The 19,487-nt window shown below is 43.0% G+C and overlaps 1 protein-coding gene across 1 annotated transcript in view; it reads left to right on the plus strand.

Moving 5' to 3' along the window:
• Positions 1-19,487, plus strand: part of LOC119028635 (NLR family CARD domain-containing protein 3-like) — a 50,344-nt gene that overhangs the window by 9,159 nt on the left and 21,698 nt on the right. The window lies entirely within an intron of this gene.

Here is a 19,487-nt window from a genome sequence, read left to right on the forward strand (position 1 = left end):
GTATGCAGATTTATAGGAAGTGTACAGCCTCGCCTGACTGCATCAGCTTCAGTAGGGCCCTCAGCAGAAGCTCGCAAAAATGCTGCCATGATAAGTCATTAGGATATATCAAACATTTAATCAATCAATCAGTCAGTCAATCATTCAGCCTTTATTTAAACTTGAGAGATCATTGGGGGCAACCTTCATTTACAATGACATTGAGACAAATAAAAAGACGTAAGGTGAGAACAACAAGGAGAAATGCTGACAACATAAAAACAGACCCACAACAGGCTAATAAAAAGCCAAAGCCATGTCAGATAATTTGACACCAAAATAGTGTGAGATAACATTCAGTTAAGTAAGACCACTAAAACCTTGCAGTTATGCTGGAATAATTTAATAGATAAAATAATTGCAAATAAAACAAAGAGACAGTCACATCAAATGGTGACAATTAAAATAAGTTACAACATGGTCTGGGTGGATACTGGATTCTGATTGGCTGGAAGGTGTAAATTAACATTTACATATTGACACCACTAGGATTCACCTCGTTTTGCATTATCCCTTAAGTGGATGGTAATAAAAATAGAAAAATAAAAAACAATTACAACTGGTGGTTGGGAGGTTCAAGATCAAACTTCTGAGATGGCTAAAGGGTACAAGGGTAGTGATTTTGATTAGGTGCAACATTTTGTTCCAGGAGATGGGTCTATAAAATTAAAAGCAGTCTTTCAGCGTTTGGACCTTACCTTGATGATAGTGTGAGAACTTTCTAGTTAGGGCTTTTTATATATAGAGGAAAAATGATTATCACGTCTTTCTTTGAGGAAAGACCACCCAACCTCATCATCTAAAATACAATGATGTGTGCCACAATCATCACCAATAATAAATCTAGAGTACAGAACACTAGTCCAGAAGTTGAAGAGATGAAGAGGCTGGTGCCTAGACTGCCTCAGCAACCCGTTTTTCTACAAAACATAGAGAAGATGATTTGAATCCAGTGGAAGTGGACATTTTTTGTCTCAGTCGGCACACAAGATTCTCTAAGTGTTTTTTTACTTATTTATCAATCCACAGACTGCGATATTTATGTTCTATGAATATCCCAATCTAAAGTCTGTTTATAGCTTTTATTATCATAATCTGTAGCTCTGGCTCTGTGAAATATCATGAACTTTGTTGATGACGGTTCTCAGTCATTCGGGTCATGGTAATTCTAATAGCTGTTTTGTAGGCAACTGGACTTGTTTTCAGTTTGTTAAAGACGTTTCACCTCTCATCCAAGAGGCTTCTTCAGTTGTAACTAACTGGAGGGGAGTTGCAGGCTTTCAAACTCTGTGTGGGAATGTCCTCACAGAGCTGTTAGGAACAGGCGCGTGCACACATAGGGCCCCAAGGGGTGCTTGAGCCCCTGCCTTTTTTGCCTTATATTAAAGAGTGCCTTTTTCGTGTGGGTTTTTTTAATGAATAAATAAATTCCTGTTGTGCGAAGGGATGCCAAAAAAATGGTGGTATAAAAATGAGGATGGACAGGTTTCTGCCTCAGTGTGTTGGTAGGTTTGAAGTGATCCAGGATATGATGTTTATTAAAGATCCTCCTGAGTTTCTCAGATATTCCCGCGACGTAGGGATTGATGATGTTGTTATGGTTTCTCTTCACCTCCTCTCTGTCTGCTCAGGATCTTTTGGCAAAGGTTCAGTTTGGGTAGCCACAGGTTTTAAGTGTTCCCTTGATGTGCTTCTGTTCCTGCTCTTTACCCTCGGTCTTTCTGGGCATGACCTCAGCCTGATGGTTTAGGGTTCTGATGACCCCCTGCTTGTGCTTCAGTTGGTGATGAGAATCAAACAGCACGTATTGATCTGTGTGCATAGTTTTTTCTGTACAATGTTGTGACGCCTGTCTTCCTCAATGTGTACTGCACAGTCTGTGAAGGGGAGACTGTCTCCTATGACACCATCCTGTGTAAACTTGATGATATTGTCTACTGTATTTATATTACGGCTTCTTGAGTAGAAATGTATGTAAAAAGTGAGGTTACATCATAAGAAACCATTGTTTTGTCTGTGTCCAGTGTTATTTCTCTCACCTTGTTGGCAAAATCCTCTGACTTTTTGATGTGGTGTTGAGTGTTACTGACCAACAGAGCTAGGATACTGGCTAAGTGCATAGATATATTATAGGTAGGGGTGTCACGATACCAAAAATTCAGTAGTTAGTGCCAATACCAGTAAAATTACACGATTCCCCACAAACTCTGGACCTTGCTGACCCCCCCCTGACCCCCCCTCCCCCCACGGACATTACTGACCCCCCCCCGCCCAAAAGGCACCAGCCACTTTACAAACTCAGTAAAACTCAGTAAAAGAACACTTAGAAAAAATAAATAAATAAATAAATAAAAAATAAAAAAAATAAAAAAAATTGCAAATTGCACTATGTACAAATGTTTCACATGTTTACATTCCGTGATGTCACCTGTATATATTTAAAATCTATATTTAAATCTTTATTTTTTCATTTTTACTTTTACTTCTACTTTTTTTACACTCATTGTGGGTAGAGAGTAACAGAATTTCAATTCTCTGTATGTCTTGCACATATTGCAGCATTGACAATAAAGCCAACTTTGAACTTTGAACTTCTCGATGCCAATTTCGATGCCACAGTAAAAAAAAGGATTTTCTAAGATTCCATGTGCGTGAACTTGGAACATGAATTTCTTTATTAAGATATTTTAAAAATATCAAAGAAAGAGCACAGGTATAAAGTGCAAGCACCTGCCTGCCCTGCACATTAGCTCCAGCCCGCACGCATATGTACAGTAGATGCAGTCATTTGAAGTCACAGACAGGTGGTGGCAGGCAGTTCATTTTAAAACATTAACTTAAAACATTAACATAAAAATCAGAGCTGTCTATTGATTTTTTAAAAAAGCCAAGAATGGGACAGCAGCACTGCACTTGTTTTCAATTGCAAATTTAACTCTAATGTACTAGTGCACTATCCAGTTATCAATTAGGAAGCAGTTCAGTGTGGCATTCAGTGTGGTCATGGCAAAATTGCAGCTCTGTCACTCGCAAATTGTCTTTTATGTGGTAAAAATTGTTTTTTGGGGCGTAATCATGTTTGACAAACCAATTGCATATTAATTTGTAATTATATTAAATTAAGATATTCTGTGAATTTCACTAGTTTTGACACGATTTTTGCAAGAGACATGCTTTCTTTCTCTCTCTCCTAACAGAGTTGTGTTAAAATGTTAATGTTAAAAAAATGTTAAAGCTACAGCATAAGCTACATGCATAACCTAAGCCATAACAAATGTGCCCACCATCCCAAACATCATGTAATGTGTATTTCAGTACAACAGATTAAACATCAAAACAAAACAGAAAACATTCATCCTTTGGATGTTGTTAATATGAATCAGAGCTCACCATGAATTATTTAAACAAATCTGGATGACAGTGCTTTGCTAAATTGGAAATATTACCTCCCTTGGTCTGAAGACCACAGTAGCATCGTTTGCACAATGGCTTCTGCGGGTTAATGATAATGTCACAGTCATCTGCCGCATACGCTATCGCTATTTCTATTGCTATTACTGCAGCTGCCGTTGCCACCTTCCACAGGTGTTTTTTGTTATGCCTGCCATGTGTAGTTCCACTTGTTCCTGACCTACTACTTCTGAAGTAGTGATGGGAATGGCAGTTCTTTCTACTGCACTGAATCTCTAGAATCCGTTGATTAAAATGATTCGTTCAAAAGATTCGTTCACCGAATTGTTCAGTGCTCTCTAAATCCCTGAACTGATAAGCAGCCAAATGATCTGTCATTCAGTTAATAATTCAGCCCTGAGGTTCACGTTCACTTACTGAGGGACGGTGTGTTCAGGGACTATAGTACACAATCATTCGCGGGAGATGCAGCGCTGCTCAGAGTTGTATATATGCACTAAAATTACTACACAGTGAAAGTGTCCTCTGTGCACAGTAAAATCACTTAACATGATGCTACACGGATGTTAGCAACACAGCGCTAATTTTAGCAGTATGGTTACTGAACGTGAATCATCTCCTCTGCCCTGGCTGAGTGAGAGACACAGCACCACTTTCAGCACAGTACGTGAACGAGAATCACGTCCTCAGCATCAGTTCTCTGCCTGCAGTTAGGTTCGCATATCATGAACGAATCACAGGGGAACGTGATTCACGACCTGCTGTCCCTGGTTCACGAACGACCTGCTGAGGACGTGAATCACGTTCGCGCTGTCACTGAATCAGCAGAACATGAGTGACGGCAGCTGCTGAGAATCACGCTCGCGAACGCGCTAATTTTAGCAGTACGGTTACTGAGCGTCAGTTCTCTGTGTGCAGTAGGTTCGCGAATCATGAATTAATCACAGCGCGAACGAGAATCACGTCCTCACAGTTCTCTGTGAGTCGCGGCAGTTCCACTCCCGACTGGCATGTTTGCAGCTGAGCTCAATTGAACTGAGAAAGGAACGAATCAGTCCATGAAGTGATCCCGTTCACTTCGAGAGGTACTATATGGGCATCTATGGGCATCATCGGTGTTTTGACATTTAAGAATTGAAAGGTATCAAAAGTATCGGTTCTCGTGACATCTGTAATTATAGGTAACTGAGTTTATGCTGCTGCTGATGGGTCTGAGTGGTGTTCCTCCCTTGTGTATCTTGGAGAGTCCATAGGTGCATGGGATGGATTCCCCAGGGTACAGTCAATAATATAATGGCCTGTCAATGGCTTTGTCCTTTTCCAGTTTTTTCAGATACGTCAAAGGGAGATGCACTGTCGTGTCTAATACAGTGGACTACCAAACCAAATTCACTGATCTGCTTAGTGATATTACACTTTTGAGACTCTAATGTAAGATGTTAGTATTTCTAAGGTTTAAAGACAATCCTGCTGGATGTTAAAAGAATGTTGTAATTGCTGAACTGTTAAAAGCTCAGAATCAGCAGCCCGATACAGATGGCCATAACAGTTTGTATGTGGCCCATTGGTATTTTGTTGGAAGAGGGGTTTCAGGATCTCTTGATGCAGAAGTAAATCTCAACACTCTTAATACAAAAACATAAAGACTATAGATTGAATCACTGTGATATCACACTACCCGCTACGGTGTCTTTCAGTTAGACAACCGGATTTGCAGCTTGATTTCCATTGCAGAGATATGTGAAATCAGTGAACTTGTTTATTTTTCTTGTCATTTTTAGCTGTAACTGTAATGTTTAAAGATACAGAGTTAAAAAATGTTGGTCCTGTAATGGCTGTGGTTGGTCCAGTGGTGGTGCACTCTATGGCTTTTTGTTGTTGTGTCATAGATGTGACAGGAATCCTGCTTGCAACTTGATATGACAATTTCAGTGCATTTATTTTTGTTGTTCTTACCTCTGAATTTTGAGTAAATGTCTCTTCAAAATTCCTGTGCTTTGTCTCATAATGTCATTTCAAATTGGAAATCTTCATCACAGCTATCGTCTCCTGGCATATGAAGCACATGGGTTTTGTGCTGGTTGGAGGGAGAACAAGTGCACGTTTTTCAGTCCACACTTTTTGAATTGCCAGCTCCTACAGCTGACAAAATGTCAATATGCGAACTGCTCCAAAAACAAAAGTGAAATTTTAAAATTGCGCTTGCAGTGACCCAGCTGTCTGTGTATCGTTGGCATGGAGACAAGTCCCGGTATACACGTGCCAGCCCAACCAAAACACATAGTGAAGGAATAACAGTTTGGGGGCCACAAATAGGAAGCCGGCAGGCCGGGTGCAGCCTGGGGGCCGCCTATTGAGGACCACTGGTATAGAGGAACAATACATCGGGTCAGCTTATAAATCATGACAGAATCTAAAGGCACAGTCAACAAGTCGGAGCAGTTTAATGTTGTGGAGAGTGAGAATGGGTGACCTGTGGACCAAGAAAAAGCTAACAACAAGCTAGTGACAAGCAAAAAGCACACAGCATGGCCCACACATTTACCATCACACCACCGGGACCATTCAACTTCGAGCCAAGATTGTGTCCCGCATTGATAACATGGTTTGAACGATTCAGGCTTGCTTCTGGTTTGAAAGAAAAAGACCAGTGTACCAGGTTAATTCTCTCATTTACACAACAGGAGACAAGGCTGACGATATCCTGAGTATAACGACAACAACAGTCCAACAATCTGCTACTGTGCGTTCAGCGCTACTGTGTCTATGCTCAGTAGCCTGAAGCTAACCTTGCCGGTAAGGGACTCACCTCTGCGGGACGGTCGGATCTCCCCTGTGCACTGTGTGGCTGGATAAAATGATCTGGTGTGTCTTGCTAAGTATGCTTGATCGGGGCTGTCCGCTGCTAACTTGCATGCTTTCCTGGGTACCAAGTCATCCCCGTGGATTATAACTAACACTGGTCCTGCTCTGTCCTGGTGCATGATGTCTGCCCGCCTGCCGACTGGAGTGTAGCATCCTGGAGCGTAGCATTGTGGCTACAACCAGTTAGGCCTACATTCTATTCCATCGCACCTGCCAATCTGGACTCATAGCCTCCACATCATCACCTGGACCATCAACCTGCTGGACTACACTGATTCCAGACTTTTCTCACCATCATGTGGATTTTCAAACTCTTTATCTGGATCGCTCTATGTTTCACCATCACAAAGGCCTCCCTGCAGTTGAAATACTCCACAACGGAGCTGCTGTGTCTCTGGTCCCACTTCAGGACCCCTCCAGCTTTACTTGCCCATCGTAACATTCCCAAACGACCAAGATATGTGCACCATGGATCTGGTCGGAACTTTGTATTGCTGTCACGTTGTTTGTATTCAAACATCGGCACTTTCTGGTCCACCGAGCCCCACCCCCCTCAGATTATCACCCGTACTGTCAATCATAGTGAGTTATCCACCCTGCCCAAAGCCGCCACTTACGCGCCACTGAGTGATTGTGCAAAAAGAATGGACTCTCATTGCACACCCAAATCTACGCTGAACATCTACACAACTACAAGAGCAGCCTCTCCGCTGCTGAAACTTCCTACTATGCCAACCTAATCAGCACTGGCAAAGGCCCTCTTCTCATCAGTCAGCCACCTACGTCGGCCTCCTAGAACCCTCCCCCTCAACATCTCCACTGATCAGTGCAATGCTTTTCTGCAATTCTTCGACACCAAAATCCACACCATCCACCTCCAGTAGGTCTCAACTTGCATTTCTTCAGTGGAGCCACCTTGGATGGTTTCCTCGGGGGCCACCCATCAGCACCCTCTCCAACTTCATCCCATTAACGGAATACACCATTTCTGACCTCATCCGTAAAGCCATATCTACTACCTATCAGCTTGACCCCTCTCCCCACGACCCTCATCAAAGCTTGTCTCCCATCCATTTCCCCTATGATGACAAAAATAATTAACTCCTCCCTCTCCTCTGGAAGTGCATATATATATATATATAAATATATATATATATATATATATATATATTATATATTATATATATTATATATTATATATATATATATTATTATTTATTTTATATATATATATATATATATATATATATATATATATATATATATATATATATATATATATATATATACACTGTAAACATTAGCGCATGCTACTGCTAACGCAAGGTGCATCCTCTCCCTGAGAGTGACATAGCAAGCAGGGCTCTCCAAGTGGCGTTGACAGATGGCACTCATTAGTATTTAAAGGTGCAGGCACAGAAACAGACTGCTCTGAGTGGAGCTCTGTAGAGCAACTTTTAGACAGCTGAAATTCAGGACCACGGATGGGTTTGGGGCCATGCATATCGAATACAGAGCTGTTGGACCTCTGACAGCTGTGTGAAACAGTATAATATGGGACCTTTAAGACCAGTTGAAAAATTGCAAGAATTTACATTTTGCACTGTTGGATCTTAAAAACGTTCTGAGTTTCAAAATGCAAAAAGAAGAAATGGGAGTGACACAAAAAAAAGAGTGAGCAATTTATTGAAAACAACAATTAAACTGAAATAGGCTGTTCATCAGCTGATCAAAAGTTTAAGACCACAGTCTTTAAAAGCCAAAATCTGTGCAAAAATGTGGATTTAATGTCATTTTCATTGCATTCACACTGTCATGACCTTCTGATGGCAAAAGCCAAAAAGCTTTCTCTTGTTGAACGTGGTCAGATTGTTGAGCTGCATAAGTAAGGCCTCTCACAAGGCTCCATCGCTGCTAAGGTTGGACACAGTAGGACAGTCATTTTGAATATCTTAAAAGATCCTGAGGGTTATGGACCAACATTCCATATTCTGGCCTTTAATTCAACTCAGTTTAAATATAACCTGTTCCTCCTCCTTGTGTGAGGTAAGGAATGCAGACAATACGGGGCTCACAGCTCCAAGGGCCACTATAGGGACTAAATTGGAGCCTGACTCCTGTGTCAGATGGAGGATGATATCTAAACACATACATCTCCAGAAAAGGATAGAGGGCTCATTTAGGTAATTTAGGAGTACAAGACCGAAGGAGTGACAGTAACAGATTTGGGAGATGGACCACATCCTTTTCTAGTTGATTGGGTAGATGGACCTTCAACCCACCACCGTGACCAATCAGGAGTAGGCAGGTACTGCCCAAGGGACTTTAAGAAGGACCCCATGAGTAGAGACGAGGGAGGGGTGGCACTTGGTAGAATTCCTAAGATCGAAGGCGTAGGAGTTCTGATAGGGCAGAGGGCAAAAACGTTTGGCATTACTTTGCCCTAGATTGGAGAACATCAGATGTGGGGCCACACTCTGCTCGGACGCTAGGCCACTTGAAGTCTGTTTAAATAAAGACTGCTCTATCATTCCACCCAGCCTTGCCTCCGCAGAATTCTTTTATCAACATACTACATGCCGACACCTTTGAGGAAAACAGCCCAGAAACTACACTATGCGGAGATGTTGCAGAGGGCATCCCTCATGACTGAGGGCCCTCTTCTGTTTGGTAATGACTGGGTTTTTCAACAGGACAACTCTGCAGTTCACAATGCCCACCTAATAAAGGACTTCTTCCAGAGGAATAATGTCAATCTTTTGGACCATCCTGCGTGTTCCCCTGATCTAAATCCAATTGAGAACATTTGGGGATGGATGGCCAGGGAAGTTTACAAAAATGGACATCAGTTCCAGACAGTGGATGCCCTCCGTGAAGCCATCTTCACCACTTGGAGCAATGTTCCCTCAAGCCTCGTGGAAACACTCGCATCAAACATGCCAAAACGAATTTTTTAAGTGGTCAACAAGAACAGTGGAGCTACTCATTACTGAGTCCTTTTTTGAACCTTTTGTTTCTATTTTTTGGGGGGTTCAGGGTTTTTGGTTTTTTTTTTTTTTTTTTTTGAGCTATGGTCTTTTGATCAGCTGATTAACAGCCTATTTCAGTTTAATTGTTGTTTTCAATAAATTGCTTGCTCAATTTTTTTTTTGTGTCACTCTGATTTCTTCTTTTTGCATTTTGAAACTCTACTTAAAACCTTTTTTAAGATCCAACAGTACAACTGGTCTTAAAATATTTTATATTAGGAGTGTATAAATTGTAAATATCAAATAATAGGTGAAAAATTGTGTTATAAATAATGGGTTCTTTTTTATAATTCAATCAGAAAAACAAAACAAATCACAAATATTAGATTATGAAATTCATTTTAGCAGTAATAAGGCTTACAGTAAAAATAAACACCAATGTATGCCATTGGAGTGTTATAAAAAAAAACTGTTACAAGGTCATAACATCAAAATCACATACATTTCACTATTTATAGCTAAGATTTCCATAAATGGATTACATTTTCTTATTGCATCACTTTATAATGTCATACAAACCTGTGATTGATTGAGTACTACTGTCCCACATTATAGTGTGTGATTAGTAAAAGAAAAAGAAAACAAAAACCTAGTATGGCTTACTACATGCATTGGGCGTATGTGTAAAGATGGACATTTTGTCATTAGCACTAGTTTTACCTGAAGAGGGCGAATGATCATATATGGTCTCTTCATTTTTCACACCAAAAAATTAACTAATTTAACTAATCTTAAACAAACAATACAAACATTGATATAAACATTTAGCTGAGCTATTTAAACATATAATATGTGAGTTTCATCAACTTACATGGTTAGTTTTGATAATACGACTGTCGGTCTGGGAGTAGGTAGGGGTCAAAAGCCGCACCCTGTGCGTCCTGGCGAAAGAGGGAAATTCGAAATGCTCATGGCCGCTGCTAATTGGTCCGATAGCATGATGTCACTATCTGTGATGTAGCCTAATGGTCGCTGATTGGCTGAAATAAATCACATGGTTTTACGACCTCACTAGGCCGCATAACAGCGCCATTTTGGATGTCTGTTTAAGTGATCATATGTAGTTGCTTGCCTGATAAAGGGTTAACACAATGGACCTAAAATCACAAAAACAGTGAAAAACACAAATATGTTTAACAAACCAATTTTATTACTTAAAATGCAAATAAAAATAGTTGTTTGCTAAAATTGTGCCTAAGTTTTTGAAATTTACAAATTTCAATCTTTATTTTCAATCTTTATTTATATGGCGCTTTTCATACAGAAAAAAGTAGCTCAAAGTGCCTCACAGAAATAAACAAACAACAGCAGAAGAGTAGAAACAACAAAATAAAATGAGAAGATAGTTAAAAGAACCCAACCCTCCCACCCCTTCAGACATGGACAGAGACATACACACTCATACACACACTCACACATACGCACACAGACACACACACACTCATACACACCCATGCAGTAGCTGTCACTAAAGAGACATGGCTGGACAGCGAGACTTGGTGCATGGAGGAAGCTACCTTTCAGGAGCCAGCCATACTGGGAGAGATCTCGGGCCAAGGCCGCAGGAAGCACCACCACAGAGACCACCCCAACCCGGGCAGACAGGAGGCCCCACACCAAGGTGCAGAGCCCTCTGGTCACCCGGGCCAGAGCTGTCCATGGGACAGAACCCCCCGCGGCCAGACCAGAGACCACCCCCAGCCTGGCAGGCCCCCATGAGGAAACACTGGAGATTAAAAACTGACAGACTAAAACAGTAGAATAAAGCAAAAGCATATAAGCTGAAAACACGAGGGACTAAAACATAAAAGTATAAAGGCTAAAAGCACGAGGGACTAAAGGTTAAAATATGAGAGATTAAAACAGTAAAAGAAGAAATAAATAAATAGGTAAATAAAATAAAATAAAATAAAATAAAAAGGATTTATATGAATAAATAAATAAATGAATGAATAAGTAAATAAATAAATAAAAGTGCTCTAATTAGTACGGCATAAAGGAATTAAGAAGAATTTAAATTTCAATTAAAAGCCTGGTTAAAAAGAGCCTCTTTTTAAAAACCTCTACAGTCTCTGCGACCCTGAGGCTCTCCGGCAGGCTGTTCCACAGTCGGGGCCCATAACAACTGAAAGCCGCCTCCCCGTGCTTTTTTGAACTAACCTGTGGTATGGTTAAAAGGCCGGTGCCAGAGGACCTCAGGGTCCGCGGGGGCTGATAGACTAAAAGCAGGTCAGATAAATAAGAAGGCCCAAGACCGTTAAGACATTTAAAAACTAGTAAAAGAACCTTAAAATCAATCCTGAAACGCACGGGGAGCCAATGAAGTGACTTTAAAACCGGTGTAATGTGCTCCCGCCCTCTGGTCCTCATCAGCACTCGTGCAGCTGAGTTTTGTAATAATTGTAGATTCGAAATGCTCTTTTTGGGAAGGCCAGAGAGCAGAGCATTACAATAGTCTAAACGACAAGAGATAAAAGCATGCATCAGCACCTCCGTGCTGGCCTGAGAGAGAAACGGGCGGACTCTGGCTATATTCTTAAGATGGTAAAAACCTGTCTTTGTTATATTTTTGATGTGTGGAATAAAACTGAGCTCAGAGTCAAAAATCACACCCAGATTTTTTACAGATTGTGATGGTTTAAAATCCTTTAACTTTGGTAAAAGTTTCTCTTTCAGGCCTTCAGGACCAATGAGTAAAACCTCTGTTTTGTCCTGGTTGAGCTGTAAGAAAAAACAGTTGTGTATCATCAGCATAACTATGAAAGCTGATGCCGTGCCTCCTGATGACGTTCCCAAGGGGAAGCATGTACAGATTAAAAAGAGTTGGACCTAAAATTGACCCTTGGGGAACCCCACACTTTATTTTGTGGGTTTCTGAGGAACATGTATCCATACTTACAAAGAAGTGTCGGTCTGTGAGGTAAGAGACGAACCAGTTAAGAACAGTACCAGAGAGGCCGACCAGGTTCTTCAGTCTGTTTAATAAAATGTGATGGTCTACTGTATCGAAGGCGGCGGTTAGATCCAGCAGTACCAAGACTGTGAGTTTATGGTTATCTAAGTTGCACCTGATGTCGTTTAAAATCTTTAAAAGGGCTGTCTCTGTACTGTGGTTCGTCCTAAAGCCAGACTGATACTTCTCCAAAATGTTGTTTACAATTAAAAAGTCATTCACTTGATTGAAAACAAGTTTTTCCAAAATTTTACTTAAAAACGGTAAGTTGGATACAGGCCGATAATTATTAAAGGTGTTGGGATCTAGGTTGCTCTTCTTCAGAAGGGGCTTCACCACTGCCGTTTTAAAGGAGGCGGGGAAGACACCCGTCTGAAGAGAGCAATTCACCATATATAACAGCTGATCCTGAAAAAATCCACAAAGTGTTTTAAAAAACGGTGTGGGAATTGGGTCTAATAGGCAGGTCGTGGGCTTTACTTGGGAGAAAACTCGACCAAGTGTCCTCGCATCAACCAGGGCAAAACTCTCTAGTGTTTCCTCGGGTAAAATCAATGATCCAGGTGTGTCGACATTTAAAATCTGTTGAGGTAAGAGACTCGATCTGATGTCATTGATTTTACTTCTGAAGTGGTCTGCAAAATCCTCGCAAAGAGCGTTAGTTGGTGTTTTGGAGGATCTATTAAAATGTGTGTTTGTTAAAAAGTCAATTGTGGAAAAGAGGAATTTTTGGTTGTTTTTATGTTCGTCGATTAGCTTTTGGAAATGGGAGATTCTTGACTGTTTGACTGCGTTATTGTAGATTTTGAGGTGTCCGCGTAAAATTTCATGGTGAACGGTTAACTTTGTTTTTCTCCATCTCCTTTCAGCACTCCTGCAGTTTCTCTTGAGTTTTTTAGTTTCTGTATTTCTCCACGGGGGTGTAGTATTAATGTTTTTTATTAAAAGTGGAGCCACTGAGTCCAGTGCTGATTTTATTTTATGGTTAAAGCTGTCAACAATAAAATCACATGGTGCTGGTAAAATTTCTGCAGGAGTGCTCTGTAAAACCTGAATAAAATTTGCAGCCACTTCAGAAGTTAGGTAGCGTTTCCTCACTGTTCTCACTGGGGCCTCCCGCTGGTTAAAACTGGTGATTGTAAAAAACACACAAAAGTGGTCAGACACAGCCAGGTCCACAACAGAGGGCACACCAATGGACAGGCCATAGGTTATGACCAGGTCCAGGGTGCGCCCCCTGCTGTGGGTCAGCTGCGTGACATGCTGATTAAAATCTAGACAGTGTAGAAGGTTTAAAAATTCTCTCGACATTGAATCGGAGGAATTATCTATGTGTAAATTAAAATCACCGGTTATCAATATTCTGTTATAATTGCTGTGAGTTATTGACAGTAGCTCTGAGAATTCACTGTTAAAAGAGGTGGAATAGCGGGGTGGTCTGTAGACTGTAATACAGAGGATGGGGGGGCTACTAAAAACAAAGGCATGGTATTCAAAGGATAAATATTTGTTAAAAAAGACTTCATTTGACATCATGGTGTCTTTAGTAATTGATGCAGTTCCTCCTCCTTTTTGTCCCCCTCTTGTAGAAAATAAAAAGTTAAAATTTGGTGGGGAAGCCTCAGTGAGAACAACAGGTGCATCAGTGCCAAGCCATGTCTCTGTCAGGAGAATGTTGTCTAAATTGTTATCTAAAATTACATCATTTATGATAAAAGATTTGTTTAAAAGAGAGCGCACGTTCAGCACGGCCATTTTAATGTCCGTGCTGAACGTGCGCTCATCATGTCTTTTCAGAGGAATGTTAAAAACACAGTTTGGTCTAAAAACAGTCCTGCGTGTGATTTGTCTGCATGAGACTCTTGTTTCAATGGTATGGATGTTGTCCGGTGCCTCGGGGGCGATTGAATGGAGGGCGTGTGTCGTGTAGGTAGGGGCGGGTGCGGGTGAGTGAGTGGCAGGTGTGTTTACCGTGAGTCAGGAGGTCGGTGTGGTGCAGGAACGGACAGTCAGGTCAATGTTGACAGATAAAAGCCGTGATCCCTCCTGGTTTGGGTGGAGGCCATCCCGTTTAAAAAGGCTAGGCCTGTTTAAAAACACTGTAAAATTGTCAACAAACGGGATGCTTTTTGTCAGGCAGTACCCCTTTAGCCACAGGTGCAGCTGACGAAGGCGGCTGGTGGTGACGTCACCATACCTAGGTGGGGGAAGCGGGCCAGCGATAATTAGCCGCTTCCCCGTGTCCAGCAGGCGATCCACGAGGGAGATGTAATCCTGTTTTAATACCTCCGACTGCTGGTTTTTGAGGTCGTTGATGCCGGCCTCCAGGACCAGCGTGGAGGCCGAGCTGTGCTGTTCGCTCAGCATGAGGGCAGAGGATGCGACCTCTTTCACGCTGGCTCCAGGGTGGCAGAAGGTCCGGCCGCTGTGTGCTGCCACGTGCCTGACCATGGAGGTCCCGACAACCAGCACAGAGGGGGTGCGCCGCTCCACTGGCTGCCTGGAGGTGCGTCGGAGGCGGGATGGGGCGACGCCGGATGGAGCCTGAGGCTCGGATTTGTGGCGCCGTGCTGCGGTTTTTCCTCGCCGAGATGGAGGGGAGGGATCGGGCTGGACAGGTGGACCCCGGACCCTGGGCTGGTGAGAGCCACGACCAGTTGGATGAGCAGGTCCCGTGGGCGAGCCGGACATGGCACCCACGGGAGGGAAATCCTGCAGGTTTAGAATGTCAAACCTGTTATCCAGTGGAAGATCCGGGGGCGGAGGAGGAGGAGATCGATGAGCAGCCCCCTGTGCACCACTGACCAGTGGTCCCCCAGCCTGAGTGGAGTTGAGCTCACCGGAGCCTCCACTCCATCCTCCCGTCTGAGGCACAGCGGGTCCGCGGTGCGTAGGCAGGCAGTGGAGGGTGCCGATGACTTGGGCTTGGCTCCCTGGTGGTGCCAGCGGGACTCGGCTAGTGCTGGTGCCGGAGTTTCGGTGGTGATTGAGCCGGTCCATGGCAAGGTGGTGTTGTCCATGGTCGTCATGCTCCGGTCACCAACGCCGGATGTCCTCAGGTGGGAGATCAGCTTCGCCTGGTTTGTGGCGACTGTGGAGAAATCCATAAGGATTTTGTCATTCTGTTTGAAGTCAGCCTTCAGACCAGAGACGCTGTCCCTCAGTTTTGAGAGGGTGGGGAGGCAGGATTCACATACCGCTAGCATGCCTGCAGCCGGCGAGGAGATTCGGCGTCTGGTAAGTCGCTCCCAGAGCTACCTGTGGCTAGCTGGTTAGCTAGTTTGCTAACGTTTAGCGACGAGGTGACGGGAGTCAGGCGTATTCTGTCCTGACTGTCCTGACTTAACAAACGTTTGTGCTATGTCGCTGTTTGTCAGAAAAACTTAACAAACTTCAAAAACAAGTGAATCCAAACTTACACGATCGGCACACTTGAGTAAACACGTAAACACGTAATACGGAAGTGCTACGGAAACACGGCACCTGTGGTCTCTCTCCTGCGTGTCTCCCACATGTACACAGTAGAGCCAGGTGCGGAATCAACAAAGGTATATGTAACGATTTACATTTAAATGCAGGCATTGCCTCAGGCTCAGGTTTCCTTCAGCTCCTTCCTTCCTGCTCCACATTCAGCAGTCTCCTCATTGTTTTTGGCTCACAAAACAAAAAAACGACTCCATTACACACTAAACACATTACACCAAACACTACATAACGCATTAACTATACACTCCAAATTCGCCAAATGTCACAAATCTCTCAACTCTCAAAACTTGCTTTCTCCATCGCTGTCTCTGTCACTGTTACTGTTGCTGTCACTCTTTCGCCATCCACCCTCCCACAACTTCCCCCTGTTCCTCAGCAACCAAATGATGTGCTTTGCCATATAATATTGTGATTTGTTGGTGTGGTGCCTTTTTCCACCAATAGGAACGTGTTTTTTTGCTTGCAAACACTTGCAAAAACACTGCGGACACTTTCATGAGAAAAGTGCAGCAAACGTGACGGCAGTGTTAGCGAAAAAGTGTGGCGGACATTATTTATCATAACTCCGGTTGTACTTGGTGTATCAACACAATTTAAAAACTGTTATATAGCTTGAAGGCACAGATAGAGCCGGAACCAAGACTCACTGAGGGTCCGGCTCGCTGCTTCGTCATCTTAAATCAGTCACGTGATTTGATCACGCCGGCATGATCGTCGACTCCTAAGGGTTAAACTAAACTATCGTTTTAATGTTTCGTGATCATGTTTCACCTTTCCCAGAATTTCATTCTGGCTTGATGGGTGGACATTTTCTCCACATTAAATAATATGACAGGATTGAAATCACTTGAGATATAAAAATAAAACAACTTGATCAAAACATTGGGCGGCTGTAGCTCAGTGGGTAGAAAGCCAAAATTTGGTCAGGGCTAAGCTGCATGCCAAAGTGTCCTTGAGCGAGACACTGAACCCCACCCCAGGGCCCTCACTGATGACCCCTGTGATGAGCTGGCGACTTGTCCAGGGAGTACCCTGCCCTCGCCCTGAGACAAGGCTGTGATTGGCTCCAGCAGCAACACCCCGCGACCCCATGGAAAGGGATAAGTGGTTACGGACAGTGACATGACATGACATGACATGACATGACATGATCAAAACATAAAACACACTTGAATATACAGTAGAACTGATGACTTGTACATATTTCTTTTAGTTGTAGCTTAATTATGACTTCACGCATGTGACAAGCAGCCCCCATTATCCCCGCAGCAATGGGGAGGCTGAACGGGCCGTCAGAACTACAAAGTCTCTCTTAGAGAAAGAGGGAGATTTCTACAAAGCTCTTTTGGCCTACAGGGCCACTCCATTGTCGTATGGGAGCTCCCTAGTGCAACCACTGATGGGGAGGAGAATCAGAACACCAGTCCCAGTGACACCAGAGGAGCTACAACCACAGCAGCCTGATTTTGAGAGATTCAGCAAACGAACACAATGTTGAAACTGCAACAGCAACAAACATTCAACCGGAGACACCATACTCAAACCTTGCCACCTCTTCAGACTGGACAGCAAGTGTGGATCAAACCCACACGCATCAGAGGGACAGTTGTGGGCCTTACACATGCACCACGCTCATATGAGGTGGAGATCCTGGATAGAGGAAGACTGCCACGCAACCATCCACATCTCAGTGAAGTACCAGTGCCTCCAACATCAGGTGATGTGACAATACTAGGTCAGGAAAGCTGTCTGAGGCTCCTGAGAGACTGGACCTTTGAACTCTGAACCTCTATATGCACCATGGAGGACAAGAAAGAAAAAAACATATCAAGAGATGTTAAAAAGAGGAAGAAAAGGCCACAATTTTCTGTTTGAAAAGTGAAATTATTAGAAAAGCCATGTTCTGATTTTTTAAAATCTAGTGAGTAATGTCAAGAAAAAGGTTACAACATGGCTACAGTGAAATATAATGTCTTCTGTTAACTTCTCAGTTTACACCAGTGTTGCCAGGTATACGATAATTATCTTATTTGTACGATAATTTTGCCCTCTGTGCGATGTACGATCAATAATCCCAAAAAGGCCAAATATACGATAATTTGACCATTCCATGAATGTGTAGTTGTAACCGGCTGTAATCAGCCTGTTGCAACTGTCAGAGTTTCCAGCCAATCGTGCTTTTCTCAATGTGAGCTACAAGTGACGTGCATGCGTTTGCCTCAGAGCAGCGGTCATGTTTGGCTGATTAGTGCGCTGTGCCCGCCCCCCATGAGTGAGGAAAAGAAAACAAAAAAGAGAAGAAGAAGAAGCAGAGCTGCTCTGGAAGAAGTGCGGAAAAGAAAATGAGAGAATCTGGCGAAGGGGGAGGTAGGAGGAGGAGGAGGAGGAGGAGGAGAGGTTAAGAAGACGGCGGGGCAGAGTCGAAGTAAGCAGCATCGCCTACAAACTTACAGAAAAGAGTGGGAGAGCCAATTCACCGGGTAGTTGAGACCTGTTGCAGGCTTGGAAAGCAAAGCGTTCTGCCAGTGCTGCAAGACAGAGCTGGTGGCCGAATTAACTGTATTAAAAAAACCACAGCAAATCCAAAAACCTTGTCACAGGCACCCTTAATGGGCTCATGCACACGTCAGAGTGTGTGAAAGTGGCAGGTGGATGTGCCAATTTTAAGACAACAACCACCATGCTGCGGTCCATGACAACATCAAATCTATACAGTAAAAGGACTGCCCCCACCCAGCAGGATGCAGCAGACTCAGACAGTGACTCAGAGCTGGGGTTTGAACCTTAAGGTAAGCACAGGAGTTTATTCTGTGTGAAACACATCAAGAATGAGTACAGCAACTTCTCTGGTACAGCTCTTCATTAAGCACACCTCTCCTCACGGGGTCCGGAAACCAAGTGAGGAAAACAGCGCCAATTTACAGGAGGTGACATCACAGATGTCAAAGATCACACATCTAAACACAGAATTAGCTGTAAATACACACAAAGAAGAAGAGCAAAACATGAAAAAGGATTTTGGTGAAATATAAACTACCTCTGAATAAACCAATTATTACACTGGGACAACTGACCAAAACTTGGAAACCCGGCTAGGACTCACTGTAGAACTCTAAGCTCTACCATCAGCTGCATATGCTACCAAAAATATTGGTTCAGAGAAGCGTAAGGGTGATCAAGCCTTGGTCCCTCTTAGATGAATATGATGCCTTTTACACCATACAGATTACCTTCCAATTCCAAACACATAAAGCACACTGCATTCTGAGCTTCACTTTTGGCACAATGTCCCTCAAATACATATTCACAAAAACACAGATACACAAAACAACAAAAATACTTTATGCCCCTTTAAAACAGAGTAAGAAGCAACTGGGACCTCTTAGTAACTGAACCTGTCAAATCCCTGAAGCCAAACGGCTTTTGAACCATGGATTCAATGAGTCTATTAACTCTTTTTCTGACCCTGCCAACCCATGTCCTGATCTCTTGCTCTGAGGCTGCAGGCAGGTGCATTTCTGCAGCCGTATCATGAGTTGGGCCTACCAGTTGTGACTGTGTCCCTGTGCCACCATCTGTATTTGAGGGTTGTAAGCAGGTGTCGGATTTCTGTGAAAGTGCATCTGACATGAGTGGGTCTGAATCGTTCTCTACAGCCAAATTGTCCAAATCAATGTCCCCATCTGAAGGACTCTGCTCACTTG

Source organism: Acanthopagrus latus, chromosome 11 (genome assembly GCF_904848185.1).
Source record: "Acanthopagrus latus isolate v.2019 chromosome 11, fAcaLat1.1, whole genome shotgun sequence".
NCBI classification, from domain to species: Eukaryota; Metazoa; Chordata; class Actinopteri; order Spariformes; family Sparidae; genus Acanthopagrus; species Acanthopagrus latus.